The sequence below is a fragment of the Cherax quadricarinatus genome, chromosome 51 (assembly GCF_038502225.1).
Source record: "Cherax quadricarinatus isolate ZL_2023a chromosome 51, ASM3850222v1, whole genome shotgun sequence".
Lineage (NCBI taxonomy): Eukaryota > Metazoa > Arthropoda > Malacostraca > Decapoda > Parastacidae > Cherax > Cherax quadricarinatus.
Genome location: NC_091342.1, coordinates 3,920,475 through 3,932,632, shown reverse-complemented (window position 1 = coordinate 3,932,632; position 12,158 = coordinate 3,920,475). Strand labels below are relative to the sequence as shown.

The following is a 12,158-nucleotide window of genomic DNA, read 5'->3' as shown; positions in this document are numbered from 1 at the left end:
CATCATTCGAGGATCATTCCTCGCTCTGCCAAATTATCATTTGAGACTCCTTCCTCGCTCTGCCCGTCATTCGAGGCTCGAGGATCATTCCTCGCTCTACCCAACTGTTTGAGGCTCATTCCTCACTCCAACTGTTGTCTTAAGCTCATTCCTCGCTTTGCTAAACTATCGTTCGAGCATCATTCCTCACCTAGCCCATTATTAGAGGATCATTCCTCCATCTACCCAACTCATTTGAGGCTCATTATTCCCTCTATCCAACTATTACTTGAGGCTCGTTCCTCGCTCTATCCAACTCATTCGAAGGTCATTCCTCACTCGACCCATCATTTGAGGATCATTCCTCGCTCTACCCAACTATAATTCGATTATTCCTCATTCTATCATTTGAGAATCACTCCTCTATCCATCTAACGTTCGATTCTCATTTCTCGCTCTATTCAACTATCATTTGAGGCTCCTTCTCTGCCCATCATTCGAGGATCATTCCTCGCTCTGCCAAATTATCATTTGATACTCCTTCCTCGCTCTGCCCGTCATTCGAGGCTCATTCTTCGCTCTGCCTATCATTCGAGGATCATTCCTCGCTCTACCCAACTGTTTGAGGCTCATTCCTCACTCCAACTGTTGTCTTAAGCTCATTCCTCGCTTTGCTAAACTATCGTTCGAGCATCATTCCTCACCTAGCCCATTATTAGAGGATCATTCCTCCATCTACCCAACTCATTTGAGGCTCATTATTCCCTCTATCCAACTATAACTTGAGGCTCGTTCCTAGCTCTATCCAACTCATTCGAAGGTCATTCCTCACTCGACCCATCATTTGAGGATCATTCCTCGCTCTACCTAACTATAATTCGATTATTCCTCGTTCTATCATTTGAGAATCATTCCTCTATCCATCTATTGTTCGATTCTCATTTCTCGCTCTATTCAACTATCACTTGGGGCTCCTTCCTCTCTGCCCATCATTCGAGGATCATTCCTTTGCCCAACTATCATTCGAAAATCGTTATATCCATCACTCGAGGATCCTTCTACCCATCTATCGTTTGAGGCTCATTCCCCTCAACCCTTCTATCCATCGAGGATCATTCCTCTTTACCCATCGATCATGATCATTCTTCGCTTTGCTCAACTAGTGTTCGAGGATCATTGCACATCTAAGTCAACAAACGTTCGAGGCTCGTTCTTCAATCCACAATTATTCCTCACTTATCGTTTGAGGATCGTTCCTCCCTAGCACGTTAAGAGACCATACAATAAGTGTTAGGGGCCCGAGACTGTTCAACTGCCTCGCAGCATACATAAGGGGGATTACCAACAGACCCCTGGCAGTCTTCAAGCTGGCACTGGACAAGCACCTAAAGTCGGTTCCTGACCAGCCGGGCTGTGGCTCGTACGTTGGCTTGCGTGCAGCCAGCAGCAACAGCCTGGTTGATCAGGCTCTGATCCACCAGGAGGCCTGGTCACAGACCGGGCCGCGGGGGCGTTGACCCCCGGAACTCTCTCCAGGTAAACCTACCCATCTATTGAGATCATTCTTCATTCTGCTCAACTATTGTCTGAGGATCATTCCACACCCAAGTCAGCAATTGTTTTTGAGGCTCATCCCTTATTCCGCAATTACCCTCGCTTAGCGTTCGAGGATCATTCTTCGCTCAACCCGTTTGGGGATCATTCCCTTCAACCCATCTATCGTTCGAGGATCATTCCTCTCTACCTATCAAGATAATTCATTCTGCTCAACTATTGTTCGATGATCATTGCACATCTAAGTCAGCAATCGTTCGAAGGCTCATTCTTTGATCCACAATTATTACTCGTTTTACTAATTATCTTTTGAGGGCCATTCATTACCCAATTATGATGAAAGCATCAATCTTCGCTTTACTCTGCCTATCATTCATTCCTCTTTGCCAGACCTTTTTCTTCACTTATTTAACAAAGCTTCTTGAGAGATATGTCCATTATAATAAAAGTTAAGCACTAAACCCCAGGGTCATGCATATTCAATAAAGCTATGGGTGATGCAAATAAAGCTCTCCACGAGTTAGCATTTTCAATAAAATATTCCTGTTATGAGTGACTTGCAATCTTTATTAAACTTCTAGACTTGGAGAGTATGAAGTTACGTCTTATACTTTAATGAAGATATTGATCCTCCAGCAGTACTAAGTCGAGTAAATATTTTAAAACTGATCAATTTCTTCCCAGTGTTGGGTAGTTGCAAGATGGGAAAAATTTATACACAGTTCAGCCTTAGTCAATTTACTGAAAAATTTAATCGAGGATTTGCCAAATCAATGCAGCATAAAAATAATTTTCCGTAAATTAATGATAATTTCCGATAAGGCAACTAATGTTTTCTGTAAAATAACCGATTTTCTGTAAATTTCTTTACATGAAGCGACTAACGATTACTGTTGAACTAATAATCGTATTCCATAAAGACTAATAATTTTCTGTAAATCGATTATTTTCCATTAACTAATAATTTTCCAAAAATCGATTAATAATTATCTTCATTAAAGCAATAATCATTTTCCGAAAATTATTTTCTGTAATAATTTTTCGTAAAATAAAAATTTTCTTTAATAATTACCTACCATAAAGCAATTATTTTCTGCAAAGCATCTAACAATTATTTCCTATAAATCAAATAACTACTTTCTGTAAAGCGGCTAATAATTATTTTCTGCAAAACAATAAATTTCCGTAAAGTGACTAAAAATGTTCCATAAAGCGACTAATAATTTGTCGTAAAGTGACCATTATCTTCCATAAAGCGAGTAATAATTACTTTCTATGAAGCAACTACTAATTGTCCATAAAGCAACTAAAGTATTTCAGTAAAGTAATAATTACTTTCCGTAAAGTGACTAATAATTATTTTTTATAAAGCATTAACATTTTCCATAAAGCGACTCGTAATTCTCATTAAAGCAAGTAGCGATTATTTTTTGTAAAGTTGTTGAATAATCGTATTCCTTGAAGATTAATAATTATTTTCCGAAAACTAATAACTTTCAAAAAATCGACTAATAATCTTCCTTACAGCAATAATCGTTCTCCATAAATCGACTAAATTATTTTTAGTAAACTAATAATTTAAAAAAAATCGATTAACAATTATCTTCGTTAGAGCAATAATCATTTTCCACAAATCGACTAATAATCTTCCATAAAGCAATCATTTTCCGTAAATCAATTATTTTCTGTACTCATAATTTTCTGTAAAATATAAATTTTCAGTAGACTAATAATTATCTACCATAGAGCAATAATTATTTTCTGAAAAGCAACTAATTATTTTCCGCAAAGCAACCAATAATTTTCTGTAAAGCGACTATAAACATTCCGTAAAGCGGCTAATAATTATTTTCCATAAAGCGACTAATGATTATCTTCTATGAAGCAACTAATTATTATCCATAAAGCAACTAACAATTATTTCAAAGTAATAATTACTTTCCGTGAAGTGACTAATAATTTTTTGTAAAGCGTTAACAATAATTTTCAGTAAAGCAACTCATGATTCTCATTAAAGCAAGTAGTGATTACTTCGTCAACTAATTATTATTTTCCATAATGCAAATAATAATAATTTTGAGTCAAATAACTTCGCCAAAATTATAAAACTACAATTATTTACTTGAATGAAAAACTTCAGGATGAAAAATTCTTAATAAATTAGTGATAAGTTTTTTTTACCTCTAAGTCACATACTAGTGCCATTCTGGGTTTAAGCTCAAGGTTAGTGGTCATACTTGTGGTTTAGTGGTCATACTGGTGGTTTAGCAGTCATACTGGTTTAGTGGTCATTCTGGTGGTTTAGTGGTTATACTGGTGGTTTAGTGGTCATACTGGGGTTAATTACTAAAAATATATTTGATCAACATTAAATGACATTAACATATGGAATAAAATATTTTATGACCTAAATAAAAATTATTTACCTTAAAAATCACAAGTTCTCATCTTTCAGGTTAATAATTCAGTTAATTTTTAATAAAGTTCAATCAGAAGCTACAAAGTCATTTTAATATGTTTACAAAACTTTTACCTTAATTTTAATGAAAAAACATGGCATATTTATATCATATTTAATAAGTGATAAAATATATAGCTGAAAATATTAAGAGCTGTAAATATTAAAAGCTGTAAATATTAAAAGCTGTAAATATTAAAAGCTGTAAATATTAAAAGCTGTAAATATTAAGCTGTAAATATGAAAAGCAGTAAATATTAAGAGCTGAAAACATTAATAAGAGCTGAAAACATTAATAAGAGCTGAAAACATTAATAAGAGCTGAAAACATTAATAGCTGTAAACATTAATAAGAGCTGAAAACAATAAGATCTGAAAACATTAATAAGAGCTGAAAACATTAAGATCTGAAAACATTAATAAGAGCTAAAAACACTAATAAGAGCTGAAAACATTAATAAGAGCTAAAAACACTAATAAGATCTGAAAACATTAATAAGAGCTGAAAACATTAATAAGATCTGAGAACATTAATAAGATCTGAAAACATTAATAAGAGCTGGAAACATTAATAAGAGCTGAAAAACATTAATGAGCTGTAAATATTAACAAGAGCTGTAAACAATAATAAGAGCTGAAAACATTAATAAGAGCTGTTAACATTAAGAGCTGTAAATGTTAAAACCTGAAAACATTAAGAGCTGAAATATTAATATTAATAAGAGCTGAAAACATTAGAAAACAGAACTATAAAACATCAGCATGAATAAGAAAAGAATTTAGACTCAAATTTGGAAAATTCAGATTAAAACAAATTGACAATTAAAGAGAAAATAGTATAACAAGGGTTAAACAATTTACCAAAAAGGTCAACAAATTGGCAGATAGAAAGCTCCCTCCCAGGGTGCAACCACATCAGGGTGGGAGACCCCAGAGTAACCAGGGTGATAACCCCTATAGTCAGGGCTGACTAGCAAGACCACAGGGGCAACTACCCAGGGTCCCACAACTCCAATTTTGTAAAATATAATTAACGAACAAATATTGTCAAAATTATCACTTCGTAAAAAATCATAAAACATTATTCATACTCAAAGAATTCTGATATAAACAAGTATATATTTATAGCCACATCACTACAAACTCTTCATAATAAGCTGTTGCAGAAATTGTAAAGGGAGTTTATTCAAAAATATTTTAAATTATGAAAATACAAAATTTTCAGAAACACGACCCTAATATACATCAGAAAAAATCAACATACTGTAGATCAAGATTCAATAAAATCTAATGCAGTAGCTACTTGACTTAAATTATGTAGTATGATGCTATGAAGTCACTGACATCTTCCTGGACCCAAAATGTTTAATGATGCTATGCAGTAATTAACAGCTTCTTGGCATCCAGATGTTTTGACGAATCTTTCTGAAAAATAAATATTTGAAATTAAGCAAATTTTGGTAATCATAAAATTTTAAGTAAATTGGGAAAATGGGAGTCTAAACATAGCAATGAAAATATATGCTAGTAGCGATAAACCCACATGGGTCAAACACATAGGGAAGGGGTAGTATCCTAGTTTGATCTTGGGGAGTAAGCTCAAATTCCTTGGGTCAAGATTTTCATTCTACATAAAATGAACCAGGAGCTCCTCCCTATTCCCCATGACCATATTTAAACCTAACTTAAAATTATATATGATAAATATATGAATAATGAGGTCAAACATATCTTAACAATAAATATTATATTTAAATAGGAATAAACCAAATGATAATAAAAGAGCAATCATTGTAATATCCAGATAAATTATAATCAAAACCAAGTGCAAAACCAGTAACCTAATAAATTAATTTACAATACACCTGTACAATAAAAATAATAAAGAATACACATCTATAATATGGGGAAGTGGAATAAGAATCGAAAGCCTTGATTGTTTTACATGATGGTAGGATTGCTTAAGAGATGATTGTGGATGTTATGAATGAGAAGAAGCTGGATGTCCTGGCTTTAAGTGAAACAAAGCTGAAGGGGGTGGGAGAGTTTCAGTGGAGAGGAATAAATGGGATTAGGTCAGGGGTTTCAAATAGAGTTAGAGCTAAAGAAGGAGTAGCAATAATGTTGAAGGATAAGCTATGGCAGGAAAAGAGGGACTATAAATGTATTAATTCAAGGATTATGTGGAGTAAAATAAAGATTGGATGTGAAAAGTGGGTTATAATAAGCGTGTATGCACCTGGAGAAGAGAGAAGTGTAGAGGAGAGAGAGAGATTTTGGGAAATGTTGAGTGAATGCGTGGGGAGTTTTGAATCAAGTGTGAGAGTAATGGTGGTTGGGGATTTCAATGCTAAAGTGGGTAAAAATGTTATGGAGGGAGTAGTAGGTAAATTTGGGGTGCCAGGGGTAAATGTAAATGGGGAGCCTTTAATTGAGCTATGTGTAGAAAGAGATTTGGTAATAAGTAATACATATTTTATGAAAAAGAGGATAAATAAATATACAAGGTATGATGTAGCACGTAATGAAAGTAGTTTATTAGATTATGTATTGGTGGATAAAAGGTTGATGGGTAGGCTCCAGGATGTACATGTTTATAGAGGGGCAACTGATATATCGGATCATTATTTAGTTGTAGCTACAGTTAGAGTAAGAGGTAGATGGGAAAAGAGGAAGGTGGCAACAACAAGTAAGAGGGAGGTGAAAGTGTATAAACTAAGGGAGGAGGAAGTTCGGGTGAGATATAAGCGACTATTGGCAGAAAGGTGGGCTAGTGCAAAGATGAGTAGTGGGGGGGTTGAAGAGGGTTGGAATAGTTTTAAAAATGCAGTATTAGAATGTGGGGCAGAAGTTTGTGGTTATAGGAGGGTGGGGGCAGGAGGAAAGAGGAGTGATTGGTGGAATGATGAAGTAAAGGGTGTGATAAAAGAGAAAAAGGTAGCTTATGAGAGGTTTTTACAAAGCAGAAGTGTTATAAGAAGAGCAGAGTATATGGAGAGTAAAAGAAAGGTAAAGAGAGTGGTGAGAGAGTGCAAAAGGAGAGCAGATGATAGAGTGGGAGAGGCACTGTCAAGAAATTTTAATGAAAATAAGAAAAAATTTTGGAGTGAGTTAAACAAGTTAAGAAAGCCTAGGGAAAGTATGGATTTGTCAGTTAAAAACAGAGTAGGGGAGTTAGTAGATGGGGAGATGGAGGTATTAGGTAGATGGCGAGAATATTTTGAGGAACTTTTAAATGTTAAGGAAGAAACAGAGGCAGTAATTTCATGCACTGGTCAGGGAGGTATACCATCTTTTAGGAGTGAAGAAGAGCAGAATGTAAGTGTGGGGGAGGTACGTGAGGCATTACGTAAAATGAAAGGGGGTAAAGCAGCTGGAACTGATGGGATCATGACAGAAATGTTAAAAGCAGGGGGGGATATAGTGTTGGAGTGGTTGGTACTTTTGTTTAATAAATGTATGAAAGAGGGGAAGGTACCTAGGGATTGGCGGAGAGCATGTATAGTCCCTTTATATAAAGGGAAAGGGGACAAAAGAGACTGTAAAAATTATAGAGGAATAAGTTTACTGAGTATACCAGGAAAAGTGTACGGTAGGGTTATAATTGAAAGAATTAGAGGTAAGACAGAATGTAGGATTGCGGATGAGCAAGGAGGTTTCAGAGTGGGTAGGGGATGTGTAGATCAAGTGTTTACATTGAAGCATATATGTGAACAGTATTTAGATAAAGGTAGGGAAGTTTTTATTGCATTTATGGATTTAGAAAAGGCATATGATAGAGTGGATAGAGGAGCAATGTGGCAGATGTTGCAAGTATATGGAATAGGTGGTAAGTTATTAAATGCTGTAAAGAGTTTTTATGAGGATAGTGAGGCTCAGGTTAGGGTGTGTAGAAGAGAGGGAGACTACTTCCCGGTAAAAGTAGGTCTTAGACAGGGATGTGTAATGTCACCATGGTTGTTTAATATATTTATAGATGGGGTTGTAAAGGAAGTAAATGCTAGGGTGTTCGGGAGAGGGGTGGGATTAAATTTTGGGGAATCAAATTCAAAATGGGAATTGACACAGTTACTTTTTGCTGATGATACTGTGCTTATGGGAGATTCTAAAGAAAAATTGCAAAGGTTAGTGGATGAGTTTGGGAATGTGTGTAAAGGTAGAAAGTTGAAAGTGAACATAGAAAAGAGTAAGGTGATGAGGGTGTCAAATGATTTAGATAAAGAAAAATTGGATATCAAATTGGGGAGGAGGAGTATGGAAGAAGTGAATGTTTTCAGATACTTGGGAGTTGACGTGTCGGCGGATGGATTTATGAAGGATGAGGTTAATCATAGAATTGATGAGGGAAAAAAGGTGAGTGGTGCGTTGAGGTATATGTGGAGTCAAAAAACGTTATCTATGGAGGCAAAGAAGGGAATGTATGAAAGTATAGTAGTACCAACACTCTTATATGGGTGTGAAGCTTGGGTGGTAAATGCAGCAGCGAGGAGACGGTTGGAGGCAGTGGAGATGTCCTGTTTAAGGGCAATGTGTGGTGTAAATATTATGCAGAAAATTCGGAGTGTGGAAATTAGGAAAAGGTGTGGAGTTAATAAAAGTATTAGTCAGAGGGCAGAAGAGGGGTTGTTGAGGTGGTTTGGTCATTTAGAGAGAATGGATCAAAGTAGAATGACATGGAAAGCATATAAATCTATAGGGGAAGGAAGGCGGGGTAGGGGTCGTCCTCGAAAGGGTTGGAGAGAGGGGGTAAAGGAGGTTTTGTGGGCAAGGGGCTTGGACTTCCAGCAAGCGTGCGTGAGCGTGTTAGATAGGAGTGAATGGAGACGAATGGTACTTGGGACCTGACGATCTGTTGGAGTGTGAGCAGGGTAATATTTAGTGAAGGGATTCAGGGAAACCGGTTATTTTCATATAGTCGGACTTGAGTCCTGGAAATGGGAAGTACAATGCCTGCACTTTAAAGGAGGGGTTTGGGATATTGGCAGTTTGGAGGGATATGTTGTGTATCTTTATATGTGTATGCTTCTAAACTGTTGTATTCTGAGCACCTCTGCAAAAACAGTGATAATGTGCGAGTGTGGTGAAAGTGTTGAATGATGATGAAAGTATTTTCTTTTTGGGGATTTTCTTTCTTTTTTGGGTCACCCTGCCTCGGTGGGAGACGGCCGACTTGTTGAAAAAAAAAATATATATATATATATATATATATATATATATATATATTATTTATATATATATTTTATATATATATATATATATATATATATATATATTATGTATATATATATTTATATATATATATATATATATATATATATATATATATATATATATATATATATATATATATATATATATATATATATATATATATATATATATATATATATATATATATATATATATATATAAACAAGGAGCTATATATCTGGGGAACGGGAGGCAATCAAGTCTGATCCAAGGCAATGTGTTAACTCCAAATTCCTTGGACCAAAAGCCCTCCATCAACCCACCCCCATCATAGGGCGTTTGTAAATAGAATTAGTAATTGGGAAGCGCTAAACCCGTCAAGCTATGCAGCACCTGGTGAATGGGAGGTAATGTTTGATTCAAGGGAAAAATGGTTATTTCCCTACATCAAGATCCCTTCAACATCAAGGTACCGCCCACCATGGTTAACTAACCATGGCAACCAAGAAAATTTATAAACTCAAGAGTTATTTACGTTTAAACATTTTTGTGAAACTCCAAACCCATGAGGACTTTCAGAGTATAGCAGAAGGTGAAGCCCAGTTCCTTGGCTCAAAAGCCTCATCGGCATCAAGGCAACTCCCTGGAGGGCAATGGGTTAATCCCAAGAATCAAGGGACCTCCCCCCCACCATCCTTTGAAAGGTTTAAAAGCAAATTTGGGTTGAGTTACATCAACCTAAACCAACATACACAAAAAAAGGGATATACCTGAGAATAAACTGCAATCAGATTTGATCCAAGGAAGGAGTGCTTTTAATTCGTTGGGGGCAACAGATCTTACCATCACGATGGCACCCCCCCCCACTCCATTAATGGGACGTTAATGTTAATTTTATTTGATCAAGACGGAAGCTCTAAACCCGTAGGATTATACAGCGCCTGTGGAGGCGATGTGGAAGGTATTCAGGTTTAATTCATGGAACTGGAGCACTGATCCAATTCCCAAGATCAAGAGCCTCACCACCGTCAAGGAACCTCCCTTGAAGGGTGGTAACTACTATAGCTTTAGTGATAAACCAGTGTTTGAGTAACTCAAATACTTTAGATCAAAAGCCGTGTCACCATTATCACGGTCCCCCGCCCCCAGACCAAGTCAATACCAAGAATCAAGGGACCAACTCTCCCCCCTTTCCATCCTCTGAAAGGGTTAAAACACATTTTAGCTCATATTAACCTAGACCAACATACAAAATAGATATGAGAATATAGTGCAATCATGTTTCAACCGAGAATTAAATCTGGTTTAAATTAGTTGGATCAATAGACCTTAACTACACCATGGCACCCCCCCCTTCCAATTATGGGACGTTCTTGGTATAGGTAACTACTATAATGGCAGCACTAAAATAGTGCCTGGGTAACTCCAATACCTTGGAGTAAGATACCCTTAATGGGGTTTACATACTGAAAATTTATTGAAGCGTTAACCTGTATGGGCTAGAGCCTGGATCACATGTAGGAAATTGTAATTATGGGAGAGCAATAAACCCGTAGGATTATACAGCGCATGTGAGGGGGGAGATTGATGGTGTTGAGGCTCAATTCAGGCAACCGGAGCCCAGGTCCAATTCCCTAGATCAAGAGCCCCTCACCAGCGTCAAGGAAGCTCCCTTGAGGGGATATTTAGGCTACATCAATGGACATGACGGCGACATTTTCACATAATTTAAAATATACTGTTACTTGGAGCTTCATAATGCATTAATACTCACATGTTGATGCTGCAGGCACCATCTCGTCTAGGGCCAATAAGCTGACGTTAGGTCTGGGACCAAGAAAATGTCAAATCTGGGACCAAATATCGTTTCTGGAAATGAAAAACAAGACATTAAAATACATTACTGGAAAAAATGATCAATTTTATCTAAAATTTCCCATATTTTATCCGGATATCTAGGATCAGAGACTAACACAGTGTACATGCTACATCGTAATAGCGTTGTCAAGTGTTAATGATGGTATATTTCCAAGAAATTTTGAAAAAATTACTCACAGAGGAGCGAACACCCTCACGCCATTTTCTGCTGGAAGCGACTGAGGAGGAAGAAGGCGCGCGCGCCACCAGCACCTCCAGGCTATGACGTTCACTCTTATGATTGGCTCAGCTTCTGCGACGTTCCTAATGGTGATTGGCTGCTAAGTCTAGTTTTTATGTTTATTTAAGTCATTTATTAAACTCGGGTTTTATGTGGCTGGATCTTGGCGCCTGAAAAGCTTCTTGAGTTTTCATTGGTCGCGGCACCACAATGTTGAGACTCTTTCTTACTAAATGACAAAATGTGAACCAAGAAGAAACTCCTTCCTTTAGCTTAAGTGTTAAAGTCAAAATACACAAAAAACAACCTCCATACATCTCTGTGAACAGTTATTTAGTAGATAACAACAAATAAAATAATTATTAAAATTTAACACTTTATTTTCATTAAGTTACTCTAATTTATGCTCCATTTAAAGCTGAAAAACCCCATCCAGCGTTCCTCTAAAGAGACGGTGAATTGTTGTTGATGAAAAAGTTCTTGATCCAAGTTATTAAGCCCACCATGTAAGCTTCATTAAGCCTCTGTGTGCCAGGTCGTCAGTAGTTTCCATGACTAATATTCCCCAGGTGCTACATGACCCATACGGGTTTAGCCAATATCAATGTAAACAACGCCAGTTCTAATTTCTCCAAACTCTTCATTTTGACCAATAGACATTGTAGCAGCAGTCACAAGTGACAATAATTCCAATGGGCGATGCAGCAACAAGCGGAACATTAGGATAAATAGACAAATCCTGCCCTTGCCATTTTAATAACCGTGTAGAGGCCGAAAATATTCGTCACCGCCATTTCTTGATCACCTGCTCCCCCGGCCACCTGGCACTCATATGGAATTTTATGACTTTCTGGGCACCGTATAACTACTGTGTACACA

The 12,158-nt window shown here is 36.7% G+C and overlaps 1 long non-coding RNA gene across 1 annotated transcript; it reads right to left on the bottom strand.

Annotated features, from left to right (window-relative positions):
• Positions 1–4,614: 4,614 nt before the first annotated feature.
• Positions 4,615–11,766, bottom strand: LOC138854157 (uncharacterized). The gene is made up of 3 exons (XR_011393383.1): positions 11,237–11,766; positions 10,956–11,050; positions 4,615–5,416 (listed from the first exon to the last, which is right to left on the bottom strand). It is a non-coding gene; the product is annotated as an uncharacterized lncRNA (long non-coding RNA).
• Between the last annotated feature and the right edge of the window lie 392 nt (positions 11,767–12,158).